The following is a 19,362-nucleotide window of genomic DNA, read 5'->3' as shown; positions in this document are numbered from 1 at the left end:
AATGTTTAGTAATATGAATGAACTGAAACGTTTCACATGATCTATTACATTCTATAACATTTAGGGATTTTTTAAATTGTATTTAATTGTTAAACATCGTGTAGAGGGGAAAGCAGTGCTGGAAACATAGAGAAAGCAAATCTATGACTATGTTGTACTGTAATTTGAATCCATTAGTACACTCCCCCCCCCCCCCCCCTAACTTTTTAAAACAAAACTAAATAAAATGATAGAAAGTCTGTATAATAATATGTAGCGAGTAAAAATGTGCAACCTAAGAGGAATAATTCACAAGCCAAAATCCTGTGATGGGAAAAAAATACGGCCCTTTTTTTCATAAAAACAAAGTTGTCAGATCTGTGATCCAAAGTAATTAAAACTAAAGGGTTCAGGGATCCCAAACAAAGGCATATTGTTAAAGCAACGTGGAGGGTGGAGGTGGAGGAGCGGGCCAAAGTTCGAATGACTAACAGTTTTAAATAAGTCGAAACTTAGATAACATCCACAATGACAATGAAAAGTATGACACACCACCCAAGTGTGTAAATTATTGATATAGCCTACAGTGTTTGGTGATTTCTGACTTGAGTCTAGAAGTGATTCTAAATTTTAGCCAGTAACTGACTGAAAATGATTTTCACCCAAATACTAAACACAATTTTTAAAATTGCTCAGTTACTTTAAGACTCTGAAAGTGAGGCGCTTTCTAAAAATGTATTTGGATGCTTCTCGTGGCTTTTTCAAGTGAACTTAAATACTTTTCATCTGGACAGGTGTAATCGAAAAGAAGAAGAACAATTAGTTTATGTTTCTTGTATTCTTGTTTAAATGAAACACTTGTTAACAATGTTAATTTAAGACATACTTAGTGGTGTGTATGAGCATTTTGTAACAGACATAGCCTGTTTTTTGTTCGTCACCAGCTTTATCTTCCTCGCTGACTCTTAATTGAATATTTATGTTGATGCCACTAACAGGCATCATAAAACTTGTGTTTAACAAAACTGTACCGTACTGTACAATCAAAGAGGAATGATCACCAAGGAAAAACTTCTGGGATGCAAAAAAAACCCATTTGAAAGCAAATTTCTTAATTCCGTGATCCAAACGAAATACAGGGCAAAGGATCATGTAATTGCTGACTCCACCTACGGAGTTACGGAGGAACGTTGTTTTTTCTCACACGCCCTCACAGTATACGGATTTGAAACGTCGTCACTTTAGAAACGTGTTTCTAACTTGTTAACTGAACTCAACCCCGTACTGCATGGGTAGCTGCTCGCAGGAAAAAGAAGAGCAAACAGGTGGACTTGTTTGTGTTTTCGGGCGCAGTTATTTCAGGAAAAATTGAAATGTGTTGTTTCTTTTTGGCACCTTGCCTGGTGCTGCTGGCTGTGCTCCTGCTGAGCAGCGGTGCTGACGGTATGTAGAAAGATTTTGTCTTTATTCATGCATGCTTGCACTACAACACAGCTCATATAACTACAGTCATGGATCAAAGGGCAAACGCTAAGAAAGATGGGTTATTTGTAGATACAGATTTGTGCGTCAATCTTAGTCGGTGTGTGCGAAACAGAGCTATGCGCGTGTATTGAGATTTACGTAACGTAACGTAAAAAGAACACACACGCATCAACATATGAGCGGGCGGAGGGATCGGGACTCGGGGGCGATCTCCTTGTCTCCACTCCAGGGAAAAGTTAACACCTCCTTGGTCTAGGTGCAGTTTCCCCCTCTAGGGGAAAGGGTACCCTGGACCTGGGGTTTAGAGTATGTTTGAGGAGTGTGATTGTGTGTACAGTGTCTATTTATGTCCATCTCGACGTTGGGTGAGTGCTGAGTATGTGTGCATGGCGATGGGAATGGATGTCTGTATCTGTGTGTGCCTGTTTGCCTGTGTCTATTTGTCAGGTTGGGTATTAGACGCCACCTCTCTAGGGACCTCTCAGGCCCTCCAAGCTATGGAGGCCTGTCTCCCCTCACCACTCTCCCTGCCAGTGACTGACGCCCTCAAACATCGGTGCGTTGGTGGTTCTTGGTGTCTGTTAGCAGAGACGGGTCTTCCAGCAGAATCTGCATGAATATTGAAGATACTTATTATCTAGACGGAGGAATAATCACACGTGGGGCATCGGCTTTCACCGGAACATTTTACACCAAAAGGTGACTTTGTTTATTGAACTCTCGCGTGCACTCTGCAGCATAACAGGAAGCATCCTTTCAAAAATAAACTCACAACAGATGACAATGAGGGCACCTTACCTATTAACTAGCTCAACACCCCCACTTGCACTCACGTTGTCAGCTTTACATGCATTCCAAAAGAAACAGTTTTTCTTTACTATTTGTTTACACTCCAAACATATATTTCTCAAACTTTAATAACTTCCCCTTTGTTGCTGGCTTTGTCATAACATCAGCCACCATCAGACCTGTCGAACAATATTCCAATATCAAATTTCCAGCATTAACTGTTGATCTCACAAAATGATACTTGATATCAATATGCTTACACCTTATACCTTAGAACATGTTTCACAGTAGTCCAATGTTCCACAGCTTGTTCTTTGAAGTGCTGTGACAGCTTACTTACAACAAAACTCAAATCTGGTCGTGTGCAAGAGGTCAAGTAAATAAGGCTACCTACTGCCTCTCTGTACATTCTGACATTGTTCATTTTCTCAGCATCATCATTGTAGTTCCACTTTTGTTCACAAGGAGTTGATCTTGGTTTACAGTCTTGCATTTGAAATCTTTCCAGTATGTTTTCTACATATCTCTCTTGTGACATTTTTACACAATCTTTGCTTTGCTCAAAATCAATACCAAGAAAATGTTTGAGTTTCCCCATATCTTTCATTTTGAACCTTGTAGTTAGCATTCCCTTCACAGTTTTCAGAACCCTTTTCATCACTGGCTGCAATAATAATATCATCAACCCATATGATCATGATCACTTTGTCTTTTCCTGTTTTCCTTGTGTAAACACAATGCTCTACAGGACTCTGCATGAAACCGTTCTCTATCAAATAGTCATGTAATGTCCTGTTCCAGTTTCGGCCTTACTGTTTAAGCCCATAAAGTGACTTTTCTAGCTTGTAGACCAGTTTCTCATCTGTTTTTCCTTTTACTTCATAGCCTTCTGGCTGCTCAACATAAACTTCAAAATCTATTGGTGCATGCAAGTATGCAGTTTTTACATCCATCTGATGCAAAATCAGGTTTTCTTGTATTGCACACTGCATCAATACTCTTATGCTTGTCAGGTTAGCAGTCGGAGAAAAAGTTTCATCATAGTCTATCCCAAAACACTGGTTGTAACCTTTAGCTACGTACCGTGCTTTATATTTCTCTGATCCATCACCACTGTTTTTCTTCACATATACCCATCTACCCCCCACTGCTTTCTTTCCCTCAGGTAAGATTGTTAGGGTAAAAGTGTTGTTCTCGTTTAAGGATTGCATTTCTTCATCCATAGCTGCTTTCCACTCTTTAGAGTTGGGTGACTTTACAGCTTCACTGAATGTCACGGGTGAGTTACTTATCAGTCTGTAACAGTAGTCTATGCTAGTCAGCACTTGTTCATCAATGTCTTCTCCCGACTCATATTCATTTAGATAATCTGGTTTCTTTCTTGTTCTAGAAGGATACCTTCTGGAGTTTTCAGTCTCATCACTAAGTGGCATCTGACTGTTCACTTCTGGTTGGTTGTCAGTACTGGTTCCTGTGAACTGGTACTGGGGCTTTCCCTGTTCATGTTTGGTCTCTCCCTCACCTGTATGTCCTCATCCTCAGATGTCGTATCAGTTTGTGTTTGCTTTTCCTCATTGTGTTTGGTTACAAACTTAACCAGCCTAAACTTTTGCACTTTTGCGCTGTCTGGGAAATAAACCTTGTATGCTGGACTGTTTTTGTCGTAGCCTACAAAAATCCCTTTTGTACAGCTAGAATCCAGCTTACCCTTGTCTTGCTTGTAAGCATAACATTCACACCCAAACTTTCGCATTCTGGATAGATTGGGCTTCCGCCCAGTCAGCAAAAAGTAAGGTGTCTGTCCTGTCCGGTTGTTAAAGCACCTGTTTCTCAGTGCTTATAATAGAATAGAGTGTGTGTATATATATATATATATATATATATATATATACATATATATATATATATATATACACACACTCGTTTACACAGACATGTCAGCTCTTTGTTTAAATGTATACAGATGCCCTGCAGGTACTTACAGATCATCCTACTCATTAAGTAACTTCCTAAGCAGAATAGATTATTCCAACATACTCATTGGATTTGAATATCCCTGAGCACATGAGAAATGTGTATTTCCAGACTAGGTGGCAGTAGTTCCTGGAGGTTTCAGTCTCTTGCTGGGTGAAGTTGGTTACAAAGTAGGTGCTGCACCAAAAACTAAGTGTTTACTTTGGTTGAGAGCAGATTGCCACCATTGTCTGTATTTTTCCATGTTTGTCTGTGAATGCTCACTAACTACTAGCTGAGCAATAGTACATCTTGAAAAAGCATGATGCAAACCAAAATTAAAGCCACGGTGTTCAGTCAGTAGCTGGAGCATAAAATATAATACAGCTGACCAATTTTTTTTTCCACTACATGATTTTTGATTGTCTCTCCATACAGTGTGAGGTTGAGTCCAGTTTGTCATAAATACCATCAAGTGTTCTTGCAACACATAATGATTAATGTGTTGTGCCTTGCATAAAAAAAAAAAAAACTAAGCAGGAGGACAGATACAAGTTAACTTATACTTTAGAGTTTAATCCTGTAAACCTTATTGGGCACTCTATTTTAACTTTTTCAGTTCCCATCATTAATACTTCTTCATTTACTTTACAGCTCTGCAGGTGATTGATGGAAGCGTGACAGTGGTTCAAGGCGATACAGCTATCTTACCTTGCAAACTCAGACTCACTGACTCCACGGAAGACTTGATACAGATTACCTGGCAGAGGAGGACCAGAGAAAAACCCAGTAATGACAATTTTATCACTGTTGGACCAAGTCAAGAAACACGGTTTGTCAATGGACGTGATGATCGATTTAAATATATCGGGAATTTTAATGACAAAAATGGAACTCTCCAGTTATCCAATGTTGCCCTGAAGGATGAAGGCAGCTACACGTGCATCTTCACCCTGTTTCCCAGTGGAAATCAGAAGACTGAAATACCTCTAAAAGTGACTGGTATGGAAGAAAAAAACAACTTTTATTTAGAATAATTCTCTTTGCGCTTGTGTTTGAAACAGTTACTTTCACCATGTTGCTCCCATGTTAAGTAATTGTGTGCTGTAACTCTCCTAGTGCCTCCTTTCACAAACGTCAAGGAGAATCTTCCGACTTTGGGCACAGAAGAGGTTTTATTTGCTACCTGCACGGCTGCTGGATCGAAGCCTCCTGCAGAGGTGAGGTGGCTCACTGATGCTTTGGGAGACAAAGTGAGGACGACAACAAACTCCATCCAGTATGACAACGGTACGACTACCACAGTCAGCTCATTGTTTGGTGTTCCTACGAGAGAGATTAATGGTCAACGGGTCCAGTGTGTCATCAGCGGTGACTTTCTGACTAAAGAAATAAGTCTGCCCTTCACCATACAGGTCTACTGTGAGTATCAGCTGCTCATGTAGTTTATTATTTGTCTTCTTTTGTGTCACTGTTGATTTAAAAATTTTTAATGATTTGATCAGATTTTTGTTTAAAACTGTCGTGTATGATACAAGACAAGTCAGAATTATTACCTGAATGTCATGTTGTTCTATTTTAAAAAGGCATGTCGCAGACACACCACCCAGTATTACACTCAGCTGTTTAATTACTAAACTGTAGAAAGTCTGCAAAAACATCTTGGATAATTTCTCTATACTGGTTACTCATTGTTATCTAGCCATGCACACATTTAATGATAAAATACTTTAAAAACAAAAGAAAAGCAAAGTCTGATCATTCAGTGCTTATAATAGAATAGAATAGAATAGAATTCAACTTTATTGTCATTGCACATGCACAGGTACAGGGCAACGAAATGCAGTTTGCATCCATCCAGAAGTGCTTTAGTGATATAGATATATTACAATATATATTAGCAATAATATAATATAGATATTTATAACTCTAAATCATTTTTTGTTAGACAGTAACCCTCACTTACATACTTTCTGCAACAGAAAACATAAAATATTTAAAGTTGTTCTTCTTCTTCAGGATTTTTTTACTTGCCACATCATCTTTGATCTCATGACTTTCCTTTGAGTAAAGGGTCAATTGTCAAAATGTCAAGCAGAAATAGACATTTCAGACAAAATATAAATGAAAACAAATTGCTCTCACAAGGATAATTTGATAATGAGAAAGAGATTTGTTGGGTCAAACCATAAGACAAAAATAGCTGAGGCTATTTTGAAAGAGAAAGCTCATTCAGTAGCTTTGCTTAGTGATGTGGTAATTTGTAGTGTTATGTGTCTGAAAATTCCCTTAAAAGGCAAAACTTGGCATGCATAGTTGAAAGTGACTGTTGGCAAGCCAAAGAAGGAGAATAGCATGGTTTCAACTTTTAAAACAGAGGCTATCCTTGATATTTTTTTAGAATCCTGTGAAGCAGCACAGCGGTATGCATGCTTTTTGTCAGTGCTTTGATTGATATAAATCTTATCAACAACTAAGAGCATGACACATGCACATATCCACAGCCCACTTTGTTTGCATCCACAAAGTAGTGTAAATCAGTAGTGGTGTCGTGTCAGAATGCAACAAGAAAAAAATGTTTCTCTGAATGAAATTGAAAGTAAACAAAAGTTCACCAAAATGTACTTTATGTAACATTATAGGATTTAAACACGTGTGAAATGTTATTTCTTTATTTCAGGATTAAATCTGTTCTTGTTTTCTTTTTTTGCAGTCTCTCCCACAGAAGTGAACATCAGCCTGATTTCAGAGGACACATTTGAGTGCGTGGCAGAAGCCAACCCAAAAGCTAAATATAACTGGAGCAGGTAATTAATTTGCAGAATGGTTTAACCAAAACATTCCAGTACTCTGGGTTTTTTTTAGTTGATCTTAATTATACTGTGTTCAAGATGTGGTTCAAAAAGAATTTAAACTGCACCCTCAGAGTTTGATTTATGTTCTTTGACACAAAAAATAAACCCTGAGAGAGAGGTATTGTATTTAAGGCTATATTACATCATGTAGCAGTATTCAGTGAAACATGTTCCAAAGTAAGGCTTTACTGTAATGACATTACATTATCAGTTATACAGTAATATACCATTAACACTATACTAAATTCAGTAATATAATTAGTTACTAATATGTTGTTACTTGCATTACAATTATGCCACAAAGGTTCTTGAGTTAACTGAATGATGGTGGATAGAAAGGGAAAAACAAACATCAACCTTTACTTCATGAGCACTTTGGTACAATCAGCTGGTTTTAATTGGTATGCAGGGTGGAGGAAAATGCTGGAGCAGTCTACAACGTTTGAAGAGTGAAGACATGGATATTTATTTGTTTTATTGCACTAAAGTAGCAGAGTGCAGTGGTAAAGTGCAAACTGCACCCTGCATCCAGCATAGGCCAATGTTTCCCAACCATTTGGAGCCACGGAACATTTTTCACGTTAGAAAAATCACAGCACACCACCAAACAAAATGTCACAAAAAGTGTTCAGATAATTTTTCTCTGCGCACCAGGTATAGTTGAAGTCGTTCATTTTGTTCCCAGTATACCTTTTTTGCTTTCTTTTGCCCACTACTCATGTTAGGGCCTTCATCTGGGGACCAAGGTGAGACTGACCTTTTGACTTTTTCCTTTTCAAATATTTATCTGTTGCTATTATGCGCTGCATGTCTCACAGTATGACAATTATATAATTTCGTCTTTGTCTTCTTCTGTTTAACTGGCAGTTGCATATCCATTTAATTGGATGAAGTAGTTGTACTGCCCTCTAGTGGAAGAAAATGTAATTGTTCTGTCCGTTACTCACGCCGATCGCTTAGAGCAGTGGTTCCCAAACTTTTTTTCGCTGGGCCCGCCTTTGTTTTACAGAAAATGTTGGCCCCCCCACCCCGTGCGCGCGCGCACACACACGCACGCACTTACACATCCTCCAACCACACACACCCATATTTTGCTCAATTGCGGTTTATTTCACACCTCAAACATTTAGTAAACAATTAAGCAAATACAAGTAATCTGCAGGTAGTAAGAAAATAAACTACTAACTCTTTTACGCTACGTCTGCACCTACACGGGTATTTTTGAAAACGCAGCTGTTTCGTCTTCAGGTTTTACACGCTTACATATAAACATGCAGTTACTGTCCCTCTTTTTAGAAAGGCAGAGGCGTCATGGTATAATTATTTTACATGTAGTTGTTTTTTTCCTGTGTAATAATATTCAACATTGCTATCAATGCATTTTTTTTAAAAAATGCCTCTCTGTGCAAAATGGGTTTAAAAACATAAACAGCTGTGGGATACTGTTTGTCCATGATTTAGACAGGGGGAACAAATCGTGGCAGAAACGGCCTGATGTTATTTGTATCCCGCTGTAACTTTACTGTATAAAGAGCTAACATCTCCAAAATGTCAAGAGTAGTTAGTCATTAAGTGTTTGTGAACTAAAAATCAAGAATGTGGGATGTTGTTTGTCCGTGATTTGGAGAGCCCAGCGGTGCTCCCGACGAAGGGAAAACCAATTTTGCAGGGGAGACCTACCTCGGCACTTGTGCAGGTGAAACTAAAGGGAAGATATGCTTCACCATATTTTCTAGTCTTTGGCTTAGAATGAAGTTGGTTTGGAAACATATTCAGCGATGCTTCATCTCCTGCTTTGCTTTTCTGTAGGCGCCCCATGCTAGCAGTGTCCAAGCGTTGTTTTTTTGTTTTCTTTTTTTCCTTTTCATACCTCGCCCCTCCTGCAATGGCTCTGCGCCCCCGCTAGGGGGTGGGCCCCACACTTTGGGAAGGTCTGGCTTAGAGTACTAATTAGTTGGCACCAGATAATCTTCCACAGCACACCTGATCATTTCTCAAGGTACTGTTGGGAAACACTGGCCTAGGCCAGCGGTCCCCACCCTTTTTTGCGCCACGGACCAGTATATGTCTGACATTATTTTCATGGACTGGCTTTTCAGGTGTCGCGGATAAATACAACAAAATAAAACCAGTACCGGTACCAAAAAAAGAAGATTTTTCAGAAGTCACGGGAAAAGACTCAGGGAAACAGAGTTAATGATAAAAATGATAAAAATAAAATAACAAAAACTGCTAAAAACCCTCAAAACCGTAAATTTTACACCCAAGCCTCAACTCTTGCGGCCTGGTACTAAACGACTGATGGACCGGTACTAGTCCGTGACCCGGGAGTTGTGGACAGCTGGCCTAGACTAGAGCACATAGACAGCCTTACTTTGGAACACATACTCAGCTCGTAAGCAGAGTGTGAAGTAAGCAGTCTTGGCCAAGTCCAACACTCACTCGGAATGGATTTGACTTAGTACTAGCAAAATGGACAGGCTCTTACTACAGTTGTACAAGGACCAAATAACAATAGGAGCATAATGATAGACCATAAATATTGAATTCCTGGATTACCATTCACAGGATCACCGCCCTGAACCTCCACCCACCATTGAAGAGGTGTTTCAACTAAGTGCCCAACGGCATCCAAAGACAGCATCCTCAGCCACCGCCCAATACAGACTCCACCCAATATCTATGGTGCCTCCATGGGTGGTGAGCACTTAGGAGGGGAAGGCCAATGTTCTCCGTGGTATTAGGATATGTTGTAGTTCAAATTTGCCATAAAAGGATATCTTCCTTTATAAAGTATTTATTTTACTGAAATTGCCAAGTCTTATTGCATTGATCCACATGCACAAAATAAACTTGTTAACATAATGTTTGACTTTAACGTTTTAGCTCAATATAGCTCAATTATTTCGAATTAGGACTAATCTCGGTGAGTGTGATCACCTGGCAGATATGGCTGGCTTCAGGGAGGGAAAACTTTCCAGGCCAGGTGTTGCACGAAGGCATGAACACCGCCATACGCATAGAGAAGAATATGAGGGATCGGGAACAGACAACAAAACTTAAAAAAACCCCAGATATGATAGGTCGAGTAGCGAGGACTGGCGAACCATGACACTACAACTGCATACACTATTTTCTCATTGCTTGACCAGAGACACACGAGTAGAAAGTAGTTTCATCTCTCTTTTCTGTATCCGTGCTGGGATGAAGGCTGTTATATTGATTCTTTTGCAATGGTTTTATTCAGTAACTCTCAAACAATCAGTTTGGTTTTGAGGCTCTTGTTTATTTCTTCACAACAACCTGATATTTTATTACATAAAGACTTGGTGTTTCTATTCTGGGTTTAATATAAATGGAACGTGATTGATAATGATTTGATGTGTTGCTGACGTCTGTGAATTTGAGATCTGAAGATTTAATTTTAGATTCATATAACATTGGTGATACTACTTAATGCTTTCATGTTGATGCATTCCTTTTATGTGTGTGCGGGAATGCAGAGATATTGCCCATATACATGCCCATTAAGGTTGGATCGACTTAACTATTGTCATTTTATACACATACCAAACGTGAGCAGGGCAGTATGTGGGAGTTTGTTTATCTTTGTAACCTTTGTACCTCTGCATCATGCTGGTTTTAGTTACCGGTATTGTTTAAAAATGGTCAATGATCAACCTGAGTGTAGGAACTCTTTATCAACTCTTTATCAATCTGTGGTATGCAACTTAACAAAAGTTAAGCCACTGCTATGCTGTCTTATTCTGCAGAAACCATATTCACAGTCAAAGCGTTGTATGCTTTATATGGCGTGTAACATCTGGTCTGATAACGCTTATTAATGCAGTCCTCCCAAGGGTGGCTATCTCCAATGCTACAGGGCATTATAATTATTATATAAATTATACCAAATTAAAACTACTCTGCAACCTACTTCCTGCAGAAAGAAATACTCCTGTCTGCTTGTTTGTTTTGAGGGACAACATTTTTGGTTGATATCATTAACTCGTCAGAGCAGCTGAATCCCATTTTTTCCCTCTAAGATAACTACAAAAACTGTCCATCAAAAGCAAGATACAAAACTTTGTGGCAGAATTGCACTTGAAAACTAAATATTGCCAGTAAATACACAAGTAGGTCCATTTCAGTATAAGAAAATTATGTGTAAAAGAAAGGCCAGTTCAAACTTGTTTGAAAGCATCTGGAAGTATTGCAGCTCTGTTGTTTTGGCTGTCCAGGAGCTCTGGGGAAGTATGTAGGCTGATTCAGCTCAGCAGATAGAAACCAATTCTCAAATCAGAGCCAGTAGGCCTTGTGTTGGCCAATAATCTGGATAACATATTCAGAAAGCAAATGATTTATTGGACTGTTTTACAGGTTTAAAAAGAGTTGGCACGCATTAAGCAATCATCTTTTCAGGTAGATACAAGTACAGACTTGCCTGTTTGTTCTCATTTACAGGATGTGTGCACAGTTCATATTGAAAGTTGATATCATCCTTGTTGATCTTTGTTGGCCTTCAGACAACAATTCTGACGTCTAAAGAACCGATCGGGACAGGCAAAAAAAAAAAAGGATCAGCCTGATATTATTTGTGTCCCATTGTAACTTTACTGTATAAAGAGCTAACAACTAAAAATCAAGAATGTGGGATACTGTTTGTCTGTGATTTGGACAGCTCAGCACGTGCTCCCGACACGGGGGAAATAAATTTTGCCAGGTACACCTACCTTGGCACCACTGTTGTGCAGGTGAAGCCAAAGGCCAAGATATGATTCATTGTATTTTCGAGTCTTTGGCAGTCAATTACAGCATTGAAAGTTAGGACATACTTGGATGATATAAAATAAAATAGTTTCACCCTCTAAACTCCATCTTAAGATTATTTTGAAGTGATTGCTAGTAACAAATGTTATGTTTATAAATAGACAAAGGAATAACAGATAACTTGAATATTTTTCTTATACTAAAGCTGTTTTATTTTCGTTTTTTATTTCATTATGAGGAAAGTCCTATCCATTAAACTGCACTGGTGTCACTCAGTAGTCTTTCTTGGGCTCTCTGTCTATAGTTTACTGCTGATGATCCATTAGATGTGAGGAATTCCTGGTGAATGCCGTGTTTGTGTTAGTCTTGCTTTATGTTTATTGCTCTAAAGCTACACTAAGGGATTAAGACTAGTTCTTTCTGTTAGAGTTATTGAGCGCTATGTGGACCCTGTGGAGAAACAGAAGTTTTATTTTCTGGTATCCAAACCTGCTTTTGTTTAGATGTGACCTATTGAATTGTCCAATCAATGCACTACATAAGGCAATAAAAACTAATTCAAAAGGGAAAAATTGCTTTAAATTTGATTCTTTTAACTTATAAAATGGTGAACAAGATGGTACACAGTACAAAACATTACTAAAACTAAAATTTTCTGCCCAAGAAAGAAATGATGTAACATGTAAGGTTAGCTTTACTTTTGCATTCATAAAATGAAACAATACAGTATCTTGGGGTGAGCAATGAAAGACAAATGGCTAATAATTGAAATTAACGTGAGTTTTGACGCAACTCACAGTTTTCTGCCCTCTCTGTACATCTCACATTAAAGTTTGTTCATGTTTTTCCAGATCTGGCCAGCCTTTGCTGGAGTCTGCTGTCAAAGTAGAGGGTGCGAAGCTACAACTGCTGAGTCTGACCTCTGGTCTAAACGGCCTCTATCGATGTGAAGCATCTAATCCACATGGAAGTAAACACAGTCAGCTCTATGTGCATGTGGCATCAGGTGAGGTCAGCTTGAATTTAGCTATGCAGTTTGTTCGAATCTTTCTGGATTTGTTTCTGACTTTTGGATTTGAACTGATGTTTTGCCATTTTGATTTTATTCTGTTTCCTGGTGCTACTCCTCCACAAGTTTATATAAATACATACTTGAACATCTAAAATTTGAGTAAAACCTCTCCTTATGGAGCTTCAATGATTTTCCAGCCATGCCCAAAAAACATGTTAGAATGCCTTTGTAAACATCTAATTTAGCTTAAACTACAACCTGCATTCAAAAGAAATATCATTCAAGTCACCACTGAAGCGTAGACCACCATATCAAGTTTGTTTCGTGTTTCTTTGATTTACTTTTGCGTAACAAATCTTGTCAGTACAAGTTTTTAATGTGTTCAGTGGAGGTGTTGCATGGTGTTTGAATACCAGCTGAGCCATCTAAATGTGAAAATATAAAACTGAATTGCAGGAAACTGGGAACTCATTATATTCTTCCTTTTTGTTTCCCTGCAGGAACTTGCTCTACTGCTTGGACTTTATTTGGCCTTTTGGTTTCCTTCAATGTCATTGGAGCTGCAGTATGGGGCTTATCTAAATCTGGATATTTTAAAAAGTATGTAGAACAATGACTCCACAGATACTTAATATGTAGCATAATATCGAGTACTTCTCATGTGAAACCATAGTCGCATGATGTACAAATAGGTCCACACATTTGTACATAAAAAAACAACAACAAAAACTAGTGTCGTTGCAGTGCAGACTCTGAGGTTGGACAGTAATATTTGTTCTTTTATATACAATTCTCAGTTGTCTTATTATATTTTGAAGGTCTCAAATATAATTCAGCATTTCCCTCTAAAACTGTTGCAGAAGAGTGTGGGCTGCACTATAAATTAAACAGGTAAAAAGTCTGGAGAGGATTCCAAGTGTTACATTTGCACCCTGGAAGCTTTTTCTGTGAACTTCCAACATGTATGTGTCAGTCTCAGTGCAAGATAACAGAATGGAGTCTAAGGAGCTTGGAAAGAAAAGCGTCTGGACTTCTTTAAGTTGATTGAAGACGTTTCATTTCTCATCCGAGAAGCTTCTTCAGTTCTAAGAGTCAAATGGTGGAGAGTCCCAGATTTAAACCCAGTGGGAGTTTCCATACAGGAAGAAACCTCCAGCAGAACTAAGCTCAGAGTGGGGCGGTCGTCTACCGCGACTGATTGGGGAGAGAAATTGAAGGACTTGACAATACTTGTAAACTTGTTGTATATTCACCTGAATACAGCAAATTCAGTCAGTGCCTCACAGTGAGGACAAAATAAATGCATAAAGATCAACAATAAAAATGTCATAGTGCTGGGTCATATACCCAGCGTTTTGTGTTTAGTATGATTACTGTCTTCTGTTCTAGTTGATTCTGATTTTGGTATCCTGTGTCCTCCCCTTGTGCCCTGTTTGTGTCCCGGAGTTTGTGTTTGTGATTGTCCTGTTTTATTTTGAAGGTCTGTGTCTGGTGTCACTGTGTTCAGCTTGTATCCTCCGGTCATCTTGTGTATTAGGATCAGCTGTGCTTCCCACCTGTGTGTCATTACCTGGTCTCAGTGTGTGTGTGTGTGTGTGTGTGTGTGTGTGTGTATTGTGGGTGTCGGTCTGTGCTCGTTGTTGGCTCATCTGTGCTTCATGGTGTTCTTTTCTTTAGTCTGCTTCTCTCTGCCCCTCACCCTGTCTCGTATGATCTCAGGTTTGCTATTTAGTTTTCCCAGTTTGTTCAGTAGCTTCTCTCTTCTTACTTCCTGCTTTTGTCACTCTGCCACTTGTAAATAAACTCTCACTCATATCATCAGTCATTGCCTGCATTTTGGGTCCTTTTCCTCCAACACTACACGGCCTGGCAGCCGTGACAAAATATCTGAAAACAGAAAAGAATCACAAAAGGAGGAAAAGAGAATTAAAAACTAAGATGTGGTGGGATACAGAGACAAAGTTGTTATTGCTCCTAAAAGTTCCTAACCTAACCGTAAAATGCGAACGCTATGTCTTTTGTATTTTTTCACAGGCGGTATCATCTAGTTTCAAAAGATTCTAAAAATGGGACTAATAGCCAAAGAGAAATACTCCAGGAAAAGGTAAAAGTCTTTTTGTTTCCCACAATTTTAAACATCACCCTAAATATATGTGTGCATAATTTAAGGTATCACTGGAGATAGAGTTTAATTATGTACAATTAATTTTATTAAATTTTCTTCTTAAAATATCTGAGCCCCTTAGCAGTAAAAGCAGTATTGTGTTTTGAATATTCTAGGAGGAAAGTTTAAATAGTCCTTGTAAAATCTTGCATATTCAGTCATAACTAAAATGCCGCTTTATACAAAGGATCTGAATTGTCTCTCTCAGGGATCTCAGCTGACAGCTGTGGAAAGCAGAAATGGATAATACAGCACCTGTACTGAGGGCTCCACCAACGTGTCATTGCAGACTGAGGAATAAACAGATAAGGACCAGGTTAAAGTACTTGGTATCATTTACATTCCTCCCCCATTGACATCTCTCCATTTATGAATGTTAGGACCTCATGACATCCTCACTGAGTCTGATTTGACAGTTTCATCAACATGGGCAGTAGTAGTCCACCGAGTAGTTGACTGATATCATTTTGTAGCGCTGTGGCAATGCTCCTACCTCTGCTGCTGGGTCAATACTCTTGTATATTATTGTTCAGCATTCATGTAATACACTGTGCTGGGAAATGCAGAGCAAACGTTTTTGCAACAGCATGTATGAATATGCTGTCCTGGAGCAGCTGAACTATGTCTGGAGCCTGAATAGACTTCAGGTAGGGCTGCTCAATTAATCGAATTTTAATCACGATTACGATCTGGGCTTTCAACGATCATTAAAAATGACTGAGCTGATTATTAGCCCCTCCCTTGTGCTTTACTCTCGCGCTGCTCCGTGTGGCAAATCGAGCGCACCTCTCTGCATTTCAAACACACGTCACAACAATTAAGAGGACCCGAGGGAAGCTCGGAAAGCTAAGCAGAAGTTATTTGGAGAGGAGAGTGACTGCCGTTGGTTGAAAAGAGAGGTAAAAAAAAAAACTTCAGTGGTGTGGAAACATTATGGGTTCGCGGAGTCAGACGTGGATCAAGTAGACACAGTGTGTAAACTTTGCTACGGTGTCGTAGCTGCACCACGGAGCAACACTGCAAAGTTCACTAAACATAGATGCTTACATTTTTCATTTATTTCTTATATTGCAAACATTTGCACTGATATCAGTATTTGCACACTATTTTATATTATTTTTTAAAGTCATTATTCAATACATTGTTATTGTTAACCCTTTAAAGCCGGTCAGAGCGGCACGCTCCAGTTTGTGTAACTATTTTTAAATCCCTGTAGAACCTGAACCATGTAAGCTAGCGCAATAATTTTTTTTGCATATGAAACCAGAGGAGTTGTACTTACATCTCATGCCATCAGCTTGTCCTAGGTCACGGTTTCCTTCCACATATAGCTTTGCAAAAATTGCATAAAAAGCGCTTACAGGAACAAAAACATAATATTCCAGAAACATGCTTTGCCGATCCGATCAGCTGTTTGTAACACTTCCCACATTGAAACAGACGTCAGCGCGAACTATCGCATGTCCGCCATTTTCGTGGAAAATGTAGTTTTTTTACTTGTAAGCCTTAAAAGCCTATACTGGTGTTTTTATAAGTCATGTTTGACTTTTCTGAATAGTTTCTGGGATGCTTAGAACTCGAATTGCACTGCTGGAAATAGTTTATTTTGATGCACATGCTGTTTTCTTTGCAAATTTGCATCATAGGATTGTTTTCGTTTTTCCTGCAGTATATAAAAATTGCTGTATCTCCAAAATAAAACTATGAAGACACTCAAAATAAATTTCCTGTTGTTGTAAACTATTTTTTGCAACTTTTTTGTATTTAAAGTTTTGAGGGATAAAACTCTTAAATTTCTCCAAGTAGAAATATATGTATAAAAAAACAAAAACGATTTTCAATTTTTTTGTAGTTTATTGCACTTTTTTTGCAATTAATGTAGTTACTATGGACTTAATGCATGCATATTATTAAAATATGGGCTATAACAGTTGTATTGATGTATAGCAACTTGAAATGCTCCCAAAAATGGCACTACAACATGTAAAAAAAAATATATATAAGGTAGGTCTTAAAGGGTTAAATAAATATCGTCAAATAATCGAGATCTCAATTTCAGTGAAAATAATCGTGATTATCATTTTTGCCATAATCGAGCAGCCCTAACGTCAGGTACCATCTCATGCTACCAGTCATGGATACTAGCAAAACTACAGACAACTCAGTCAGGATGGATGAGAGAGTAAAGTAAATAAAAAGTGAAATGAATGACCAGAAATGGATGTGGACAGATGGATATTTTTCAGTTTATTCAACTGAATTCCATCTTGCAAAGTTTTGGTTGTTAATGACTGCTTGGTTTTAAAATGCAGCAACCAGCAAAGCTTCTCCTGTGTGTCATATAGTTTGGACTAACTGTTGTTGTTGTTTCTTGTTTTGTTTTCAGTGGAGGGGGGTGGGTGTTCATGTTTGTGGCAACTTTTTTTTAAAGCCTTAAATCATTTAAGTGTGCTGTTTGCTTTGTTTTAAATTAACCAGCTTTAAGTTACTGTTTACATTTACATTTTGTTTCTTTCCTGAAATTTCAACACTGCATTTTGTTTGTTTTGTAATTATATTTATGAAGTGTTACATTGTTGATGTTTTTACTCCTTTTAAGAAATTTTTTAATTGTAATCGCATAAATATTATAAGGACTTCCTCAGTTCCTCAGTACTAGGGATGGGTATCGTTTAGGTTTTATCCGATACCGGTGCCAAACCAGTACTTTTGAAACGGTGCCGGTGCTTAAACGGTGCTCAAACTGGTGCTTAAAGAATGGAGAACACAAAATTGGTCCAAAAACCTCTCGTGTTCAGCTGTTTTATTTGTAAAAAGATAACAATGTGTCATGGTCCTGGGTCGGTGACCCAGCGCTTTTAGTTTGTTATCATTTTCTAGATGATGATTGTTTAAGTTCTGTGTTATTTTCGATCTGCCTCTGAGTCTGCGTCTGTATCTGTCTGTCTATGGTGTCTCCCCATCTGTTTGTGAATCTGTCTGTTTAGTTCAATGTCTTGTCTGGTTCCATGTATCTGAGTTTCCTGTTTTATTGTGAAGGTCCGTGTCATATGTGAGTGTGATCAGTTTACGTTTCCCCTGTCCCGTCAGCCCAGATTTCTCCCAGCTGTGTTGCCCTCCTGTCTCGCATCCCCTGATTACTGGTGTGTGTATTTAAGCCCTGTGTGTTCTCCTGCCTGTTGCCGGTTCGTCTGTGTTCCTCCGTGTCAGTCTGTGTAACTCTGTGTCAGTCTGTTACCCTGTGTTCCACGGTGTCCTGTTCCTCGTCTGCGTCTCTCTGCTATTCATCATCTGTTGTCATATGCTCCCAGGTCTGTTATTTTAGTTCTCCCAGTTTAGGTGTCTTTAGTTGTTTGTTATGCCCCACTGTTTGTTTGCCACTACACCTCTGTAAATAAAACCACCGGTATCTCATCCACTGCCTGCATCTTGGGTCCTCCTTCTATATCCACACGGCTCGCCTCGGCAGCCGTGACACAATGTTAGCCTTTTCTGCAGCTATGGGGCATATATGGTATCATTCTTGGCTGGAAGCAGTGCTTAAACAATGGAAAAAACACAGACTTTGTCCAAAAACCTCTCATGTTTAACTGTTTTCCACTTTTTCTTTGGTCATTTTAGCCTTTTTGGGGAGAAGGGAGTATCTGCCATCAAACAAGAAGACAGACACATGTAGCTATGATGATGTTTGCTAGTTCACCTTACATGCATTAATTTAATAATGTGGTTAGCCTACTCAACGTAAATTACACACGAAAAACATTAAGCTACTCACGCAGAGAAGAACGGCTGCTGCCATCATCATCCGTCATCATTTCTGCTACACTGGCAGGGCTAGAGGCCAGGACTCTCCTCTTCGGGTTTTTGGGGGATGTTGCTAACTCCGGGTCCGATAACAGGCACCACACCTGCAGTAGATGTGCACAGTGTGAGGTCCCGCAGCAAGCTATCAAATATGGCGCATTTCTCGGCTTTTAAAAATAACGCTATGCGTCGCCAGGTGTTTCATCGGATTTGAGGTGTTACCTCCTTTGACAGTATCACAGTATCAGCTTAAAGCACTTGTTGCAGGCTGCTGAGTTTGCATATTTTGCTGTGAAGTACAGCCAGACTTTTGACCGCTTTGCCTTGGGCATTTTTAATCTGTAGCTCTGCTCTAAAAGAACGTACGTACCTGGACCCGCCTACTATCCTCGGAAACGTAAAATGATTGGCTAGAATCTAAAGTGTATCACAGCTCAGGAAAAAAAATAAAGCACCGAAATGTGCGCTGCTTTTCGGTCTGGTTACTACCGTTTATGACAGAACCAATACCGGTACCCATCCCTACTCAGTACACATATTTTTAGTGTATA

The 19,362-nt window shown here is 38.9% G+C and overlaps 1 pseudogene across 1 annotated transcript; it reads left to right on the top strand.

The window, feature by feature from the left end:
• Positions 1–1,166: 1,166 nt before the first annotated feature.
• LOC309690863 (poliovirus receptor homolog) lies at positions 1,167–18,421 on the top strand (annotated as a pseudogene). Its single transcript, XR_014280761.1, has 8 exons — positions 1,167–1,422; positions 4,861–5,208; positions 5,326–5,628; positions 6,920–7,013; positions 12,683–12,837; positions 13,344–13,443; positions 14,878–14,947; positions 15,216–18,421. The product of XR_014280761.1 is annotated as a poliovirus receptor homolog (transcript).
• Positions 18,422–19,362: the final 941 nt, after the last annotated feature.

This window comes from Aulonocara stuartgranti (assembly GCF_965226115.1).
Source record: "Aulonocara stuartgranti genome assembly, chromosome: 16".
NCBI lineage: Eukaryota > Metazoa > Chordata > Actinopteri > Cichliformes > Cichlidae > Aulonocara > Aulonocara stuartgranti.
Note: the sequence above shows the minus strand (reverse complement) of the source record. Positions and strands in the feature narration are given on the sequence as shown.